Below are 17,622 nucleotides of genomic sequence, written 5' to 3' on the forward strand. Positions count from 1 at the left end.
AGATGGGAACGATCAGAATCATGGAGTCATGAAAGGTTCTTCTGCTTTGCTCTTGGAGCTCTGGCTCTTTTCTTTGGCAGGTTTTATGAGAAAAGTAGATGTGCTGGCCATGGTAGAGCCGGGCTCCCTGCAAGTAGCATCTGCAGAATCCTCCACAGCTAGTGTGGCCCTCTCTGCGTTACACTGAACATCTTCATGGATTCCCACTCAAACTGGCAAAGCTAAGATGTTTCAAGAAACTGAATGGCCAGGATGGTGTGGTGGAAAGGGGTCTGAACAACCGGTTAGAAGACAGAGGTTCTAACCCTGGGTGTTCACAAACTAGCTGCTAGGCTGCTGTCACCTGGCCCAGCTACTGAGTGAAAAATCTGGATGAGGTGACCTTGCAGGTTTGTCCCAACTCCAGCGTTACATTTGTCTAAAACCGGATGACAGTTGTCAGTTCCGTTCAGGAGGTTGCAGAGTGTCTGCAGTTTGAAGGTCAGGTGACGTGGTGGCTGATCATGTCACCATTTTCTTCTCCATCTTTAAGCTGATTAACAAAGCTGCATTTTAAAAGCTTTCTTTTCCCAGAAAAAGCGCAGAAAATGATCATTTTTTAAAATCTTGGGGCAAGATTCTATTGGATAGGCTGCCTACTGTCTTAGGAATTAAAACAGTCCTACTTTCCCCAATAGTACAATTATTTTTTCTTGGTTTCGTATTAATTCCATTGCCTCAAACTGATCTGAAGCAACAGGAGGGTATCGGCCACGAGGCTGCTTTAGCTGTTACCCCAGTGTTCCTGGTGCTGCGCACTTCGTGAGCAGAGGTTTCGAAAGGCACATGTAAGGATCTAAACCAGTGACAGCAGGTTAGGAGGGTGCTGCAGGCTGACTCGGCAGGATGACAGCAGTCCATCAACGCAGTCAGAACCAGGAGAGAAAAGTCTTCATTGCTCAAAGGCGCTAACTCTTACCCAAGGAAAAACTGCAATTCCACAGGAGACCGTAGAAGACCTAAGTGTTTAAGACTCGTGACTGATCTCTGATAGCTAAGTCCCTCTGAAAACCAACGATGGAAAACGTTTCTGGGAAGCAGATCTTTCCCACATCCGTCAAGTCATTCCGTAAACGTGACGCTGCACCTCCGTAGAGGGCTCTCCCCTTTCTCCTTGGTCCTTTGGGGGCCCACGGCACCACTCGGGGCGGGGGCGGGCACGGGGAATGGGCACCTTACTGAGTGGCCGTCATCCAGCCGTTTTATCGTCATCCGTAAAAGAACATCAGGACCCGGGCACTGTCGGGTTGTCTTCCTGCCTGCGCAGTGATTCTCACTAAACCTGCAGGCTCACGTGGGCCCGTGGGGGAGGCCGGATGCTATAACGAGGTCGTGCCCCCTAGGCCTGCCTTCGGGAAAGGGCTTGCAATTTAAGGAAATTAACCCACAGCTGCAAAAGGAGGTGGTGTGTGTTGCATGCGTGCACACGCACACGCACACGCCTTAGGATTCTGTCTGGAATGCGGGGCAGCTGGGGCCCTGGGCTGATCATTCTCTGGGCAGCTTACTCATTGGCCAGTCCCTCCCCTGCCTGAAGCCACTGCTGCCTCCTGTAAATTGACTTTACACTCATGCCAGGCTTCCCAGTGGACGGGGCTGGGTTAAGTGATTATAGAAGTTAGTATATTCATCTCTTAAAGAACAGCCGGCAGCATAACCAGGCATCACCTTCTCTGAGAAAGCTCCCCTGCCCGCACGGCCAGGTGGCACCTCCAGAGCCCACGTGTCACCGTGCGATCTCCTGTCACACAGTTTCCTGCCCACACATCTCTCCGCGGTGAGGTGGCCTTTGGTCTAAGCCTCGAGCACTTTTCATCTGTGTGTTCTGAGTGCCTAGCTCAACACCTGGCGCTGAGGAAATATCTGTTGAGGTCAAAAGTGAACGCGTGAATGGACGGGTTAATAATCAGCTGATACATTCTTGTGGTCCTCAACCACTTAAACATAAAGTAATTGGGGGGACACAAGTAGCCAGAATCTGCGTGTACGTTTAGGATGTTACTGACGGGGAGGGAAGTTCAGCTTCCTTTCTGTGCAAGGAAGCAAAGGTTCGGTTAAGTAGTAATTGCCGATATTTGAGCTTAGTACCAGAAGTACTCATGTGCTCATGGAATTTTTGAGTTTTTAAACTTTTTTAACTTTGCAGTTTTTATTATACTGTTCTTGTACTGAGTCTAGTAGGCAGTACAGCTCATCACTGAGAAAATATCCTATAGCTTGGAGCAGGGGTCAGCAAACTTTTCCCATAAGGGGCCAGGTAGTAAATGTTTTAGGGGATCAAATGCCCTCTTGGCCGTCCTTACCTGGGGAGGCCTGACCCCTGGGACCAGCACCCAGTTGACCAGTACTCCCAGTGGGCACTCTTGCCAAAGAAAATTCAAAACCCACAAGCAGGCCTTGTAAACACTAACAAATCTCATTGCCATTTTATTTTAAAGAGTAAATATTGCTCCCAAAGGAAATCGACTCTAATTTCAATGAGTAATTCTCCTTCGGGAGCAGCGAACACAGCTGTGGTTAAAGTTCACCGGAGAACTTTCCCAGCATCGCCACCTCCTCGTGAGGAGGGGTCTCAGCGATGCATTTAGGTCGGGAACCCCATAAACCACAAGATGACGACACTGGGCACCAGGAGGGGCTTAAAGGCATTTTCTCCAATGCTTCGACGTGGCCTCCAATTAGTGGCTCTTACCTTTTAGGGTAGATTTTGTTAGACCTTCAATCACATCGTAGGTCATGAACACTGCCAGGAACACTGGTCTCTGCACTGTTAGAGGGGAGGGAAAACCTTGACCTTGGGGAGGCCTCCATTCTGCCGGAAAGTCGCTTCTGAAATGGTGCTGGTCTGTGGTCTTGGTTGTTCAAGACGGATAACCAGGTTGTTTCCAGAATTCGACATCATCTACTGAAAGCCTAGAGATAGGAAAATGGATTTGGATAGATTAAATGGGATTAAGTGAGAAAATACATGTAAAACTTTGAACAGATTCCTCCCCCTTGCTTCCCCTTTCTCCCATTCTTTATGCGGTCAGTACACGTAGTGATTTACACTAAAACATAAACTATATCAAAATTTCTCTCCATACTGTATCATTCTCCAGGTATCCCCTGCAGACGAGTCTCTGCCTAAATTGAGAACGTCTCTGAGTTCTTTGATCTTTTCGTGAAGCCCTACCCCGTGCGTGTTTGTCTATTTATGTGAGGTTTTGTCTCTGCTGACCTAGAATATGATCAAATTATCCTTTCATTTCCTTGCATGTCACCTCTGCTAGAGACATTTAGTAAAAACACACAAACACTGAGGGCAGCTGCAGTGGCCTTCCTTGTGCTTACAGCTGACGGCATTTGAGTTCAGGCCTCTTCAGGGCACCTTGCGGGCTAACACACCAGCACAGGGAACTTGGTGTATTTGTCACATAGCAATGTTTTCTTTTAGAACCAAGTGACGTGGGAACTTCTGCAATCGCGACTGCACAGTATTAGACAACATTAAGAATTTGAGGCTGGAGTCTGTGCAGGTCCACTTGGTGGATCAGAGACAAAGAGACTGGGTCTCTCTTTGCTTGGCCTGCTCCCAGGATGGGGACAAATGAACAATAAGCCAGTCGGGAAGTCTTCAGAATTGCAAAGTGAAGAGCGAGCAGAGGGGTTGGTGAGGGAACCTGGTGGCAGGCAGGGCTGGCGCCGTCCTTGGGGAGCGGATGGGGTTGGGGATGTGGCAGCCCAATGGAAGAAAACTAAGGAGTGCTCAGGGCTCTGCATCCCCACTCAGAAGAGGAAGCTGACTTACCCATCATCGCCCAGGGTGGGAGGCTGTGGTACTGATGACAGTGAGCTACTGCTCTGTGTCTCCCTGGAGGCCAGAGAACAAAGTGAAGCATGTTTACCAAAGTTGGGATTCACCTTGACTTCACGATGACATGGCTTGTTAGACCCTAGGATACTTTTCCAGGCAAAATCATGGATAGAATAATTTATCCAGGAGAGTCAAGGAGTCTTTGTTTAACAGAGTTGCTTTTTTTCACGAATGGTTCAGATATCAGCTCTCCTGACAAGGTCTCAGGGCAGTGGGGACTGGACTCCTAAGCATTTGCCCATAGCCCCAGAACTCTCGGGGGATGACAGATGTGGGCTGTCAGCCAGCTAAACGTGAAGGACCTGGCAGGCCAGTCCTTTTGTGTATGCACAGTTTGGACGCTCATCTGTTTACTGAACACTCCCCGTGTCCTGGAGCCTCTGCCAGATCCTGGCGCTGCAGAAGGGAGGCATGGTTCTTTCCTCACCGACTTCCGCTTCTGATGGAAGGTGCCTCTGTCGCCATGGTCAACAGCTCTTGGCAGCCATGATTGCTTCGTGTTGCGCGGCCACCCTCAGAAATGTTCCCTGCCCTGTCTCTGTCCACTCCGCCCAGACTTAGTGTCCTGTCCACAGCGGGAGCTGCAGGAGATCGGTAGCTGCCCAGGCCTCTTGGACCCTTCAATCTGGATAAAATGATTCTGCTGGAACAAAGCCCTCCCAGGTCTCTCCCTGCTCAGCCAACACACTGAAGTCTGGGCCTCCTCCCAGGAGTGAACTAGGTCACCTGCTGTCCTGTTGATTCTCTCCAGCCCCACACGTCCGTCAGGCTTTCCTCCCCAAGTTCCAGCAGCCTTTCCTCATGGAAACCTTTACACCTGTGTTCTCCGAGTTACCTGGTGGGGACAGCTTTGCAGAGTCTTGGGCCAGGCTGTACCTTAGTGGTGATTACACTTCTTAGGCCTGGGACGTAACAGCTGTGACTCTAAAGGTCTGAGTCCGCTCTAAGGAAAGTAAGCATTAAAAGTCAACTTCTTAGGAGCCCTTTTGTGTCAGTGCTGTTTTCCCGCCTACTTAACAACACCATTTTATCAAAGGAGGCTATTTTTCTTTCTAACATGTCACCAGCAGGAAAAAAAAAAAAGAAAGCGAGGGTCTTACTTCACCTGTTCACTGGCACTGGCTCATGCTTCTTCCTCCCAGATGGCATCACGATACGCTTCTGTGGGTCAGTGGAGGGTTCAGGAAAATCCAGGCGGAAGGTTTTTGCACTCCCACTGGGTCACTTCATAGCATTCGAGTTCCCACTTTAAAGAAAACAAATTTTTATTTTTTTTCCTCTAAATACAACCTTTATTATGATCCTTAAATTTTTGATGAAGTATTTTCATTTTCACTCCCTTCCAAACCATTTGTAATTTCAGATTTGATTTCTTTTTTTTTGTTTGTTTTTTGTGGTACGCGGACCGTCACCGCTGTGGCCTCTCCCGTTGTGGAGCACAGGCTCCAGATGCACAGGCTCAGCAGCCATGGCTCACGGGCCTAGCCATTCCCCGGCATGTGGGATCCTCCCACACTGGGGCACGAACCCGTGTCCCCTGCGTTGGCAAGCGGACTCTCCACCACTGCGCCACCAGGAAGCCCCTGATTTCTTTTTTGATCCAAGGTATTTTATTAATTATAATTTCAATCTATTTAAAAAACTACTTATTCCTAGCTTTATTTTAATCATAGAGCATACCCTATACAGTTTCTTTAGGCAAGTATATAATTAATTCTTGTAAACGTTCTACAGATATATATACACGATGTATTTTTCCATTTAAAAACTATAAAATTGTATTATTCAGTTCTTTTTTGTATGTCCTCATTTTTGATCTAATACAGCTGTCTAATTCTGAAATAGGCAGAATAAGGGTTACCAATATATTCGTGTTTTAATTAAATTTTAATTGCTTTTCTGTGTATTTTTGCTTTATATTCAGTTGCTATGCATTTTGATGCATGAAGGCTTATGACAGGTATATGTTTATTCTGTCTAGTATTTTTAACCTAGATTCATTATCTGATTTTATTTTTTTAATTTGAAAACGAATTTTTAAAAATAGCTCATTACCGTTGTAAAACTTCATGCTACTGAAATGTCAATAATTCAGCATAAGATACTAAATGAAGAGGTTGTTCTTCAAAACACTTCGTCAAATGGAATAAATGGCAGAGAGAATAGACGTGAGGATTGGAGTGCATTTGCCTCTTGCCCCTCTCAGGTGTAGGTGCCTTCAGAGAGCTTGGCAGCCGTGGGGAAGACCTCAGCTCTCGGGGTGACAACCAAGTGCAGATAGAAGGGCCGAGTGGGTGGCGCTCACCCTGCAACACTGAGCTCAGAGGATGGGCAGGTGCAGCCAGGACACCTTCCACTGCACCGGGGGTCCAGGAACCAACCCAGATTTGAACCTAGAAGCCTTGAGCGAGCGTCACAACCACCTCATCCATCTCAGAATCTGAAGGCCCCCATCTTAAGCCTTAAAAGGAGAAGGAAGTTTTATTTAATTTGTTTTGGTTTTCAAAACCAAAACATTAATTATTATTATTTCATTAATAATAAAAACATATTCAGATCTTGCTGCTGGCACGTGCTAAAGGCATGGTCTGGATTAAAATACTTAACTTCTCAAGACCTCAGTTTCCTCATCTGTAAAATGGAGATAACAGCGCATATCCTGTAGGGGTCACCATATGGATTAAGTTAATCTGTTTAAAGTACGTGGAGTGGAACCTGGTAGGAAGAAAGTGCTCGCTGAGGGATGGCGTTTATTGTTGTTCTTGCTGTTAGGGTTATTACGTGGCTTAACCAAAATGTAGAGAATGAGAACAAAATATGAATTTCATCAGATGAGAGTCTGGTATGTGTAGGAAGTTGAGTGGGGCTGCGTTTGATAGAGCGGGGCGATGCCAGCTATAACGGAGGGTCTGGGTGGGGGGCCACGGGCTGTCTCTTCCGCGACTCTTCTCCCGACTCGTAGCGGGGAGGGAAGCCATTCGCCAGATGCACCATCAACTCCTATGCCTCTAAGCCTTTGGCTCCACGTCGGTTTTCAAACATGTGTCTCTTTAGAAAAGACCATTATCAGGTGACAGTTCCCCGGCGCTGATGCCACTGCAGGATTATCCCTGGAGGAACAGAAAGAATACGTTCCTTATAAGAAGCCTGGGCAGTATCTGTATATATAAGTCCATGCCACTCTCTCTCTTCGTCCCAGCTTACCCTTCCCGTGTCATCAAGTCCTTTCTCTACGTCTGCGTCTTTATTCCTGTCCTGCCCCTAGGTTCTTCAGAACCATTTTTTTTTAATTCCATATATATGTGTTAGCATACGGTATTTGTTTTTCTCTTTCTGACTTCACTCTAAATAGATAGCTAGTGGGAAGCTGCTGCATAGCACAGGGAGATCAGCTCGGTGCTTTGTGACCACCTAGAGGGGTGGGATAGGGAGGATGGGAGGGAGATGCAAGAGGGAGGAGATATGGAGATATATTTATATGTATATATATCGCTGATTCACTTTGTTATAAAGCAGAAACTAACACACCATGGTAAAGCAATTATACTCCAATAAAGATGTTAAAAAATAAATAAAATATGTCCTACAAAATAAAATAAAATAAAATAAAATAAAAAAATAAGAAGCCTGGGCAGTCAATGCCCAGAACATACTCATCCTTTAACTGGAAGCTAGTTTCCTTGGACCATAATCTCCCCGCCCTTCCCCCCACCCCACCCTCTGCTCCCTGGTGACCACCGTTCCACTCTGCGTTGCCATGAGTTCGGATTTTTTAGATTCCACATATAAATGAGATCATACAGTATTTGTCTTTCTGTCTGACTTATGAAATGCTAATTAAGTGAGTGGAAGGAGGAAATCGTTTTGCAGTAGAGAAGTGTATCAATCAATGTGCTGTACACCTTCAATTTTCCCAGTGATACATGTCAGTTACATCTCAGTAAAGCGGAGGCGGGGGCAGGCGGGAATCCCACGAGCCTGTGGGACCTCCTGTCTCCTTCTCCCTCCTGGAAACCGGAGTCCCCAGCCCCGGGACCTCCAGCTGGTCGCTGTTCTCCAGTCCTTACCAGCAGCCACAGCGAGCTGAGCGGAAGTGGATGAGCTGCCTCCCCCAGGTCACAGCCCCCAAGGGCATTACTGCTCACCCAGTTCTGAAAACAAAGGGGGCAGGGAGCGTTTCATCCACTTGGACAAGTAGGCCGAGGGGAGAAAGATTGATCTTTCCAGCAAGAGAAGATTATTTAATGAAATGTCATAGACATGGGGAGAACCAGACTGAAGTGACACCCCATTAATAACTTATAAAAGTCTCTAATCAGTTTGGGTTAGTTTGGTATTCATTGTAAAAACATTCATCATGGGCACTGAAGTCCATGACAGCAGCCAAGAAATTAATTCCCGGGGATGGAAGTTGCCTTATGTCCTCAAATAACGGATGGAGCCGGTTCAGTCCGTGATTTACTAGCTCTGCCAAGGGTACCCTTCGAATTTAAGGCAACGTGTTATCACTTCACGGCTCTGTGGGACTCAGTCACTTCAATATTCACTTGCAGTCAAGTAAATAAGCTGAGTTTTCAGCAAATAACCTGGATAGATGGGGCGGAGCTTCCCGATGAACACAGTCAGAGAACCAGGACGATTAGGAAGTGGTTGCCAGGGCTTTTCCCTTTGACCAGCAGGTTCTCTGGAGATACAGGGATTTCAAAACACAAAGGCAACTTCGTCATTGGGGCGTTAGAGAGGAAGTGAGGAAAGCAGTGTAATTAGTAAATTAAGATTCAGTGCAGATTCTTTTTAACTTCTGTCATGCTGTGTGAATATGGGGGGCATAAGAGAAAATTCATTCTCAAAACAGTATGAAAATATATAGTAAGCGTCATAAAGACATTCCTGCACTTTAGCACAGAAACCCCTGTTAAAGAGAAGCCAAAAGCTATATAAACAAAGACATTCATAATGCTTTTATCTATAATAATGATTTTTAAAGGCTGGAAATATCCTATGTGTTTATAGGAGAGCAATTTGGTAAAGTGTGGTACATTGACAGGATGAGCCATTATACAACCATCAAAAAGCAGCAGGTAGACTGTATAGGAACAGGGGAAATATACCATCTACTAAATAAGATTAGAACTAAATATAAGCTGTTTGGTATATATTTGCATATGGGGAAGGATAACTATTTGAGCCTGGCCAGAATATGGGCATTTTACCCACTTCTAAAAGTTTCTTGGATGAGCAACATTACATATTCATTAAAAATTGGAAAGAAAGTGCATTGTCAAGGGCAAGGTTTAGGAATTCCACTCAGTAGACGTGTGTTCCACCCAAGGGGGGCGGGGGTCAAGCGTGGTGGTTTTTGCAAATTGGTCCTTGGGACGAGGGTGCCTTCAGTCCCACTGGGTTCAAAGCACTGTGCATGTGCCCTTTCCCCCGGGCTCTGCTGCAAACCCTCAGGAGGGATTTTCCAGAATTGACTTGTAAGCCAAAAGCAATTAAGAAAAAGGTGGACTCAGGGTTGAAAACCAGTCCTGACCTAGTTGTGCACGTAGGTCTGTGAAGACAAACCATGTTCTCTTCCTCATCAGGGCTTCCCTAATGCGATCGTGATGGGGGCAGTGTATTATTTTTTTATAAAGAATCTAATTTTGAAGGGTGCCCACATCAGCCTTGAGAATATTAGGTTAGAGAATTTCAGGATAATCTATCAAATAGAATTAAAAAGCAGGACCAGAGTTCTGCATTAAGAAAGAGTGCATTTAATGATAGATTCCTTAGATAATGTAACAAGGCAGTTATAAATTAAAATAACCTTTTTAGACATTAGGACGTGGGGTGGAGGCCACAGTTCCATTTGCAGCCATGGACAAACCCATCATTTCCCATTATGTGCAGAACAGGTTCTGGACATTCAAATACTCCTTTCCAGGAGCCTCGGGGGTGATCTACACTATCTGTGCTGCCAAGAATCTCTTTAGTGTCTGTAATGGACTTACAGGATATTTTGCGGACTTCTCCCATTTGGGTGGAGGGGACACCTCTCTCTCATGATTCCTGAAATGTCTCACGATTGGAAAATATCAGAGTAGTGGCTCCGTCTCTTCGTCTCCATAAAATAACCATGACTTGTTGTTTCTCTAAACTGCTGTGATATTGTCAGCCCTACTTATTGTGGCAGTTAGCTTCCTCGTTTTATTATTCAGCTATTTCACTTGTGAATAACTTTATTTCCCAGACCACATGTAAGCTCGTCAAGGACAAAGAATGTTTTTCATTACATTTCGATCTTCCCCAGCCCAGGGCTCCACTGAGCAGAGTCCAGCTTCTCAGCAAATACCTGGTAAATGAGTGGTACCCCAGAGGGAAAATAAACTTAAATGTCAGATTTATGGACACAAGGTCCAAAATTCATGGAAATAGAAACACTTGATGTTGCAAATTAAAAATTTTAAGATTTAGCAACTTGTCTGATGCTTTAGACCGTGAACAGTTCAGCAGTTCAGACTGTGATCAACACATGGAAAGAATGCTGGATTTTTGAGTAGGACTTTTTTTTATATATATAAAATGTTTGCTATGCTTTGAAAGATCTCAAAACAAAGATGTGAATTTTCACTATTAAAACTTGTCAAGAAGGACAGGCTGGACTGAGCGTCTTGACCAAAGAGTGGGAACTCTTTGGTTTTCCCCAGGAATTTCAGAGTACAAATGCACCCCTTCCTGTCCCAGCAAGATGCAGGTGATTTCATTCTGTTTGCTATCAGAGGGGACAATCAGACCTCACTGATGTGTGTCCTCACTCATCCTCTGGTTACTGCGTCTGGGTTGGTGAACAGCACAGAGACACACAGGGCACCAGACAGAAAATGTTTAGCTCACGTGAAACAAGATGCTTCTAAGAACTTTATCAACATCTTGGTCGGTTATGTGGGAATGATTCTTCCTGCCTTTTCTTCAAAACAGACCTCCCAGCACTCCTTTATAACACCGTGTCAACCCTTACTGATTATTAGAAATCAGTTATAAATTTTGGAAAGTCACAATACTTCATTTTTTTTAAAGAACCCTTCTCGATACCAGTGTCTTCTTTCTGCCCTTGGACACGGTTATTCCCACAATCCACGAGGCTTTATTTTAGTCGCCTGACTCCTGGGGAATGCGGGCATCTCCTTATGACAGAACAAAGATGCGAGTGATCGTAATTAATCCATGAGTCAGTTTAAAAAAACAGACCTAGTTTTATGTATTTTACAGTGTGTTTATTTTATGTAGATAGTGGCTGAAATTTAGTTCAGTTCAGTCATTTCCATTTATAAAGGATAATTAGCAAGTTTGTGAATTGATTTTTCTGTTTGTTCTTCAATTTGAAAACCTAATCATTTGTCTGACTGGTTTCAGTTTTTACCATAATGGCTTTGATGGCCATTAACAGCTGGAATTATGTTTTAATGTCCTCAGCTGGGCTTGGTTTAATAAGTGTAAATCACACATGTTGGTAAGCCAAGGCTAGGCCAATACTTTTATCTGACATCTCCCCAGCCCCGGTCTCCGCGGAGTCCTTGCCCACGTGAGCAATGCCTGCCCCGAACTTACCCAGACTCAGAATCTGGACTCACCATTGTTTCTGCCAAGCCTGCTACACTTGCAGTAATTGCTACTCAGTAAAGGGACCACCATCTCTTCCGCTGCCCAAGTCAGAAACCTGGCATCCGTGACTCCTCTGCCGTCCTCATCCCCAACTTGACCCATCAACAAGTCCTGTGAATTCTACTGTCTTGGTACTACTAGGCCCCATCCTGTCCCCTCCATTCCCATCATCACCTCCCAGTGGACCCTTGTGATAGCTGCTGGCTTGGCCTCCTGCCCTGAGTCTACCCTGCTCAGAACATTCTGTAACTGAGTGATCATGTCGACCTCCTATGTAAAATCCTTCCCCTGCTGCATTGCCTTTAGGGGAAAGCCCAGACCCCTTAACGCTCCTGAGGTGCTGCCCCTGACACTGGTCTCCCCATCCCAGGCTGAGGACCAGTCATAATGAACACTCTGCAACTCCCCAAACGTCCCAGACCCTCTGCTCTCTGCACATGTATCCACGCTGTCCCTACACTCTAGAACACATTGCTAATCCCACCCTTCACCCCGACCCCGAGCTCCTTTGCCTGGTTAAAGCCACCTTCTGGCCTCAGGAAGTATTCCCAGACCCTCACCCACAGCCGTGATTGGGCTGGAGACCCTCTGCTCATTCCCCTCCCCCGCTCATCATTCTGTGTGTCAGCTCCTTAAGAACAGGTACCTTCTCCTCTTCACTAATGTATCCTCAGCCCTGAAGTGCAGACTTGACTGTTCGTAAGCACTGAATGAGTATGCAAGGGCTTAATGAGGGACTTGATCCATTAAGGCATATTATTGTTTTTATTGCAGTATAGTTGATTTACAATATTGTGTTTTACAACATTGTGTTAGTTTCCCGTGTACAGCAAAGTGATTCTGTTATACATATATATACATTTTCATTTTCGTATTTTTTTCCATTATGGTTTATCACAGGATACTGAATATAGTTCCCTTCGCTCTACAGTAGGTCCTTGTTGTTCATCCATTCTAAATATAATAGTTTGCATCTGCTAATCCCAAACTCCCAATTTATCCCTCCCCCATCCCCTTCCCCTTTGGTAACCATAAGTTTGTTTTCTATGTCTGAGTCTGTTTCGTAAATAAGTTCATTTGTGTCATATTTTAGATTCCACAGATAAGTGATATCATATATTTGTCTTTCTCTGTCTGACTTCCTTCACATAGTATGATAATCTCTAGGTCCATCCATGTTGCTGCAAATGGCATTATTTCATTCTTTTTTATGCCTGAGTAATATTCCATTATATTGGGTTGACCAAAACATTCATTCAGGTTTTTCTGTAACATCTTATGGACAAACCCGAACGAAATTTTTGGCCAACCCAGTGTATATGTGCCACACCTTTGTCCGTTCCTCTTTATCCATTCCTCCAATATCTGGACATTTAGGTTGCTTCCATGTCCTGGCTATTGTAAATAGTGCTGCTGTGAACATAGGGGTGCATGTATCTTTCTGAGTTAGAGTTTTCATCTTTGATATATGGCCAGGGGTAGGATTGCTGGATAATATGGCATCTCTGTGTTTAGTTTGTGAAGGAACCTCCGTACTCTTCTCCATAGTGGCTACAACAATTTGCATTCCCACCAGTAGTGTAAGAGAGTTCCCTTTTCTGCACACCCTCTCCAGCATTTATTGTTTGTGGACTTTTTAATGTTGGCCATTCTGACCGGTGTGAGGTGGTACCTCATTGTAGTTTTGATTTGCATTTCTCGAATAAGCGATGTTGAACATCTTTTAGCGATGTTGAACATCTTTTCATGTGCCTTTTGGCCATCTGTGTGTCTTCTTTGGAGAAATGTCTATTTAGGTCTTCTGCCCATTTCTTTTTTTTTTTGTGGTACGCGGGCCTCTCACTGTTCTGGCCTCTCCCGTTGCGGAGCACAGGCTCCGGACGCGCAGGCTCAGTGGCCATGGCTCACGGGCCCAGCCGCTCCGCGGCATGTGGGATCTTCCCGGACCGGGGCACGAACCCGCGTCCCCTGCATCAGCAGGCGGACTCTCAACCACTGCGCCACCAGGGAAGCCCTGCCCATTTCTTGATGGGGTTGTTTCGTTTTTTTGTTATCGAGTTGTACGAGCTGTTGTGTATTTTGGAAATTCAATCCTTTTCGGTTACATCATTTGCAGATATTTTCTCCCGGTCCGTATGTTGTCTTTTCATTTTGCTTCTGGTTTCCTTTGCTGTGCAGAAGCTTATAAGTTTGATTAGGTCCCGTTTGTTTATTTTTGCTACTTAAGGCATATTGTTTACCCAAAGTGAAAATCAGTTACCTTTTCTGATATAAGCATAAACCTGAGGTGCATTTGTCGTATTTTTCCTGTATTTTCACCTGTTGTAACTGGCCTTCCATCTTAGGCCATAACTTGTAACATACCTCCCTTAAATCTTAATCTTTGCAACCTCCAAATGAGTTATAATTACCCATGACGTGACGTTCAAGCTCAGGCTCAGGGAACTTCCAGCAAATTTCCAGATTAAAAAAAAATTATAATTGCATGTGCATGTATTTATTTCATTAAACTAATTTTCTCCATGGCCATACAAGCTCATATTTTCTAAATTCGCTGAGAAATGTGAATGCTTAACAGAATTTGAATCATTAAGATGTGCTCTGAAGTCACTGCTCTCTATTTCCTTTGATTCTAATCACCCCAGGACAAGGTTCGTGGTGGACCTGCTTAGTGAATTCTGTCTTTTAAATTTCCTGTTATTGCATTAGAAGATTAACTGACTCCAAAATCTTCCTATCAAAAGGCAGAGAATAATAAAAGCATAAATTCATCAGTCAGTGGAAAAGTAAACTATCAATTCTAGGCTGATGAAACATAACAGAACCTCACTGTAGCACATCTCATTGTTCTGTGGCCTCAGCCATCTCCCCCCATCCCTGTTGAATGGTATCTGAACAGTCAATCAGTGTCAGAACAAAGCAGCCTATCAAGCAGCTGGTAGGCCTGCCTTTCGTTTCCTGTGTCATAGGAAATGTGCCAGTGTTTTTGTAATTTCCCAGTGAGGTGGCAGAGTCTGTAAATCCTTTCTTCCAACAACCATACAATTTTATTGGCCAAGCGTTCAACGGCCTGGTACACATTTAATGAAAACAAAGGGTTATTGTGGTAGGTGATTGTTTGAACTAGTGGTTCTTAGCTACTCTCTGACTTTTATAAAGACCAGTGCCTGGGCTCCATGCCCAGGGACTCTGGTGTGTTTGCACCAGGCAGGGCTTGGGCACTGCTGAATATCAAAGCTCCCAGGAACTTCTCATGTGCAGCCAGATTTGAGCATCGCGGGTTCCGATGTTGGCAGGCTGGGTGGGGACTGCATGGTCTCTTTAATTACTCTGAAGCCTCGTGGACACCGGGCCAACTTCACGAAAAAACAAAGAATCTGTGAGATTGTTTTTAATCACCAGACCTATAGCAAAGGAGTGTGTTGCATATAAAATCTCCAGTCATTAGAACATTCCCAGTGAAACCTTCACTTCCCGATGTTGATGGTCGCTCATCGGGTCAGTGGGCACATGCAGGCAGACGCTGACTGCACTGCAGGTTGCCTTGGTCCTGGCCAATCAATTCAATTCAAAGTTAAGATCAGGATGTTACAAAATTATTGTGTTTTCTTTTTCTTCTAGCTCTGGGTGAGGAGTCATTGCCCACATTGAAAGACATTTTATGCAATGTTAATAATTTTTTTGTGATTTTCTCCAATCAAATCTATAAACAATAAAGTCTACTAAAAAGACAGCCATAACTAGCAAAAGTGCTAGATTTCAGACAGCAAGTTGTCGCTACGTGGCTGCTTGGGTTGGGACATAATAGCTAATAATAAAGCAACCCTCTATTTAGGGCTTCCAAGGCACCAATTACCAAGACAGGCATTTTACATACATTGTCTCTTTTGTTCACCATATCTCCATTTAACAGTGAGAAAATTGAAGTTCAGAAAATGTAAGTTGTTTCTCCAAGATCACGTATTAATGATGGTATCAGAACAGAAACCCAAGTCCTGCTTTTTTCTCTGCACCAAACTGTACGTCTGGGTTCAGTGTCTTCAGCTGAAAAACCAGAATGACTTATCTTGAGACCAAATGAGTTCATGTCTGTGAAAAGTCTTTGAAAATCCCTTAAATGCCCTGAAAATGCAAAGTGTTATTACTGGGAATGATGATATTTGTATTCAAGGCCACCCATATGAAACATTTTTGCAATGTCAAGAAACTGGCTGTCTTCTGATACAGCCGCTGGTGTAGTTAATCTAACACACTATCTTTCTCCCTACTCGCCTCCTAAAAGGAAATGAAACATTGACCTAACTGTGATATTTCGTCTGAAATCTCTGCAGCTTCCATAAATGAGCTGTCAGGGCCCCAGAGCAGGCACTAAACCCCAACCGGAATAAAATGTTCCTTCTGTAAGAGACGGATCATTAGTCCAGTGGGACGTACTCACACTTGAGTGATGTGCAAAGCCTTTTTAGAGGGTTAAACAAATAAAACTCCGAGTGTCCCCTTCCCCGGGGGTGACCTAAACATTTTTTTTTTTTTTAGTTTTCTACCTTTAACTATTTTATATTTCAGATGCATTTTTATATCTTAATGAAATACTTTCTAAAGGCAAAGAATATATATGAAGTGTGAAGAATAATAAAATGAAGACCCACACACCGTCCACTCAGCATGGAACATGGAACATGGTCTCACTCCCCTCCCCCACCTGACAACCAGACTCTGAATTTTCTTTACTCTTTCCTGCTATTTTTTTTTATACATTTATTCTATTTACTTATTTTTGGCTGCATTGGGTCTTCGTTGCTGCGCGTGGGCTTTCTCTAGTTGTGGCGAGCAGGGGCTACTCTTCGTTGCAGTGCGTGGCCTTCTCATTGTGGTGGCTTCTCTTGTTGTGGAGCGCGGGCTCTAGGGTGCATGGGCTTCAGTAGTTGCAGCACGTATAGTTGTGGCTCACAGACTCTAGAGCACAGGCTCAGTAGTTGTGGCACATGAGCTTAGTTGCTCCGTGTCACGTGGGATCTTCCGGGACCAGGGCTCGAACCCATGTCCCCTGCATTGGCAGGCGGACTCTTAACTACTGCGCCACCAGGGAAGTCCTCCTGCTATTTTTTGAAAAGTTTTACCACATGCTGATGAATCCCTGAACAATGTATCAGTTATGGTTTTAACTTTAAATAACTGTTGCCATACCTTGTATGTACTCCTGTTCCTTGATTTCTGCACTCAACACCGTTTGTGATATTTGTAGATATTTGTGATACATGTAGCTGTAATTGAACATTTTTCAATGCGACTTGGTCGTCCATTGTACAAATATGTCCCAATGAGTTTATCCAGTCCCCTGCCCATGGATATGCAGTTCATTTCTAGTTAGTTTAAAATTTTTTTCAGTTTTGTTAAGTACATGTTGCTCATTTCCTGGTACACGTGCCAAAGTCTCTGTGGGTTTTAATTTGCATATAATTGATTACTAATGAGGTCGAACATTTTTTACAGGTGTAATTATTGTTTATATTCCATCTTCTATAAAATGCTTGTTCATGCCTTACCTATTTTTCTTTTGGGTTGCGTGTCCCTTTCTTATTGATATGTATATTTTCTTTATGTAGTGTTTTTTTACAAAATTAATATGCAGAAATCTGTTGTGTTTCTTTTTTTATTGAAGTAGAGTTGATTTACAATGTTGTGTTAGTTTCAGGTATACAGCAAAGTGATTCAGTTATATATATATATGTATAATATATACATATATATGTATCCTTTTTCAGATTCTTTTCCATTATGATTTATCACAGAATATTTTTTTAATTAATTAATTTATTTTTGCTGGGTTGGGTCTTCGTTTCTGTGCGAGGGCTTTCTCTAGTTGTGGCAAGCGGGGGCCACTCTTCATCGCGGTGCGCGGGCCTCTCACTATCGCGGCCTCTCTTGTTGCGGCGCACAGGCTCCAGACGCGCAGGCTCAGTAGTTGTGGCTCACGGGCCTAGTTGCTCCGCGGCATATGGAATCCTCCCAGACCAGGGCTCGAACCCGTGTCCCCTGCATTAGCAGGCAGATTCTCAACCACTGCGCCACCAGGGAAG

The 17,622-nt window shown here is 44.3% G+C and overlaps 1 protein-coding gene across 2 annotated transcripts in view; it reads left to right on the forward strand.

Annotated features, from left to right (window-relative positions):
• DPP6 (dipeptidyl peptidase like 6) overlaps positions 1-17,622 on the forward strand; it is a 772,268-nt gene that overhangs the window by 563,767 nt on the left and 190,879 nt on the right. The gene's annotated exons all lie outside the window — the stretch shown is intronic.

The sequence above is a fragment of the Delphinus delphis genome, chromosome 9, assembly GCF_949987515.2.
Source record: "Delphinus delphis chromosome 9, mDelDel1.2, whole genome shotgun sequence".
NCBI classification, from domain to species: Eukaryota; Metazoa; Chordata; class Mammalia; order Artiodactyla; family Delphinidae; genus Delphinus; species Delphinus delphis.